Below are 3,279 nucleotides of genomic sequence, written 5' to 3'. Positions count from 1 at the left end.
TAAAAAAGGTACCCGAGTTCCCCTTGCTGGTGCCCCCTTGGGCTTGCCAGACCCTTAGTCTTAAACCCATCACAAGCTTGTGTGGACTAAGTTAAACTCGAGAGGACACATTCCCTTATGCCCATACGGAGAATAAATTCACACGAAGGCATAAGGTATATGAATCCCGAAGGTTACTTGCTAGGCCCATACGGTGAATAAATTCACACGAAGACGTCACTTTCACCCCCCCACTTAAAACGGGTTCAGAGCTTGGGTTTAGAGCCTTAGATGAAAAATCTTTAAGGGCTGAAATCATTAAAAAATGGTCAATACAACTATTTACTCGAAAAATAATCAAAGGTAAATAATTTGAATCGAATAAATAAATTAAAATTAAAATTTACTATTTTCACATAAAAGACAACCAAAAATTAATTATGGCTTGACTCACTTACCTTTCCCCAGTAGAGTCGCCAAGCTGTCGTAATTATCTTTCGGTTGGGCCCCATAATTAGGCTTCGAATTGAAAAATGTGGATGAGTTGGGTTAGAGTCACCACCGACCACTTTAAAACGAATTTAGGTGGGTCGGACACCATATTACCTAATCTGTGTTGTACCAGAAACGTGTCGGGTTCGGAAGTCGGTTACAGTCAAGGAAGGATTAGCACTCTTGAACCGCCCTTTCGGTACCAAGTAATTTGTCGGTTGTTTTAAATTAAGAAAATTGTAATTTAAAATTAAAAGGTAAAAATACGATCACAATTACTTACCTTAGATAGTTTTAAAGGTGTGGTCTTAAGAAGGTCAAAAAATCATGTTAGATAAAAAGGTAAGAAATAAATAAATTAATTAAATTAAAATGAAGAAAAAACAAATTAAATAAAAGATAAGATAACATAAAGAAAGTAAAGATAAAATAGTAAGTAAAATAAATATAAAAAAAAAACATAAAGAAAAAGAAGAAAAAAATATAAATAAAAAAATAAATAAATAATAATAAAAAAGTAAAATAATATATATATAATAAATAAAAAAATAAAATAGTAAATATATATATAAATTAATAAAACTGATAATAAAAAAATAATATATATATATAATCTAAAAAAATAAAAATATATACTAAAGTAAAAAAGAAAATGCATAAAATGTAAAACAATATTACATGAAAAAAAAGAAAAGAAAAATAATAAAAATTAAATAAAACGAGTAATAAGGGAAATGTGCGTATAAATAAAGTTAAATAAATAAAATAATAATAATAAAAACGTAAATGTAAGAGACCAAATCAAAAGTAAAAAAGATGCTACCTTTTATTTCCTTTTCGAATCGTTTACAATACATTTGCCTTTGTATTTTTCGTGCTTTCCTCTGTATTTTGTATGTAAATCGTGTGTCACAAATGGGGAGGATTACATGTATTTATAGTAAAAAAACTAACTATTTCTAGAATCCTATTAACAATAGAATCCTAATGCAACTAGACTCCTTGCTCGGTTGTTGCACGTTTGTTGGTGTGGTTGTTGCTTTAAAGATATGGTGGTAGAAGAGTCCTCCTAGGAGAGAAACTCTTGCTAGTTCTATCTTTATGAAAATGGGTGTCTACAATTACATATGGCACCACTAGTGCTGTGATATGTTTTGCACTTGGAGTGCACTTTATGAAGATGATTGGCACCATGAAGTGCATAGTGCGTACATTATGTATAAATCACGCATCTTGCATTCTCATAAATATGCATTGGGCTATGAACTTGAAAATAAGCTATAAATATGAAATTAAGTTATGAATCTGAAATAAGTTTTGAGTCTAGAAACAAGTTCTGAATCTGAGAATGAGTTCTGAAATGTGAAAGTACAAATTATGAAAATGAAATATGAAAGTGACTATGAAAATGAAAGATGAAAATGAGATATGAAAGTTTTGTATTATATATGAATGAAAAAGAATATGATATGACTATTATGTATGATATTGTTTTTCATTAATTTGATATGACTATTATGTATGATATTGTTTATCATGGTTTTGATAAAATCATGAGATGATAATTTTCAGGTCCTTGATGAGGAAAAATGGCTTGAATAAGATATTTAGTGATTTTATTGGAATTTAAGTTAATGTTTTAAATTGTTATGATATTATTAAGTTTTATATATGTGAATATGTTGTTTAGATGTTGCTAAATTGTTTGGTATTTATATCACTTTAGTTTGTTTATAATGCCTTAGTATACTGAGTGTGTGATGATTTTCACGCGTAGGTAAAGAAGAGCAAGTGAAGTAAGGAGTGAGTGGGCATCAGTCAATAATGAAAAAATTTCACGTATCAGTAATGACATCGTACTATTTTAAATTTTCTATATGGCATGAATATGAATAAGAAAAATCTAAGATATGTTTTTATGGATATAAATATGAATTTAAGTTTTATGTTTTAAATAAAAATTATATTTTGACAAAGTAAAGACATATTTTAAATTAGACAATAATTGGCATTTTATCTTATTATATGGAACAATATAGAATTGTCTAGTTGTTACCTGAAACTGATATTGAATTAGAGGCTTAAATACTAATATTATTTTACGTGATTACATTATTTATTGAAATGATTAAATTGGATAATTTTTAAACTTCAAAATTTACTGGATTTTCAACATTTAATGTATGTAAAGCTATGTGACATCTTTGACTCGTATTTGGGTGTATATGGGTTAAGCGTGTTTACAGGACCCAAATTGGTAATTAAAATTTTAGTGGAAGCTTTTGCAGAAATTAAAAGTAATTGCATAGCGATTTAGAGTGATTCGACTTTCTCAATCAAAGTCTACGTCCACTACCTTATCTATCCACACTAAGGATTTTCCAACAAATTCACTAATTTTTTTTCTTTTGAGGCCAAGAGATAGCCTTACAACTCCCTCAAGAATATACCCAATTCTTGAGAACACTTTTTCTCAAAGAAGATTACAAATTTGTAAACTTACAAGGAAATCCTCACAAGGTAGAATGTTTGCACAATTCTAGAACAAAGAAAAGAACACTAAAAAATGAATACAATTGAGTACAAGTAGTTTTCTTGAAAGCAAAATGAATATTGAATGAAAAATAGGCTTGAAATGCTCAAACTTGAGGTTTGATGCTTTCTCTTTAATTCTCTCTTGATTCTAGTTGATTGTTGTTTCTTGTTTTTGATAAATGGCTTCTAAGCTTGTTTAAATACACCTTCAAATGATTCTGAACGTTGAGGATGTTTAGTGGAGTCAATAGAGCCGTTTAAGTGTGAAAACAA

This window comes from Hibiscus syriacus, unplaced genomic scaffold (genome assembly GCF_006381635.1).
Source record: "Hibiscus syriacus cultivar Baekdansim isolate YM2019G1 unplaced genomic scaffold, ASM638163v2 tig00110221_pilon, whole genome shotgun sequence".
Taxonomy (NCBI): Eukaryota; Viridiplantae; Streptophyta; class Magnoliopsida; order Malvales; family Malvaceae; genus Hibiscus; species Hibiscus syriacus.
This window is presented reverse-complemented; position numbering follows the sequence as displayed.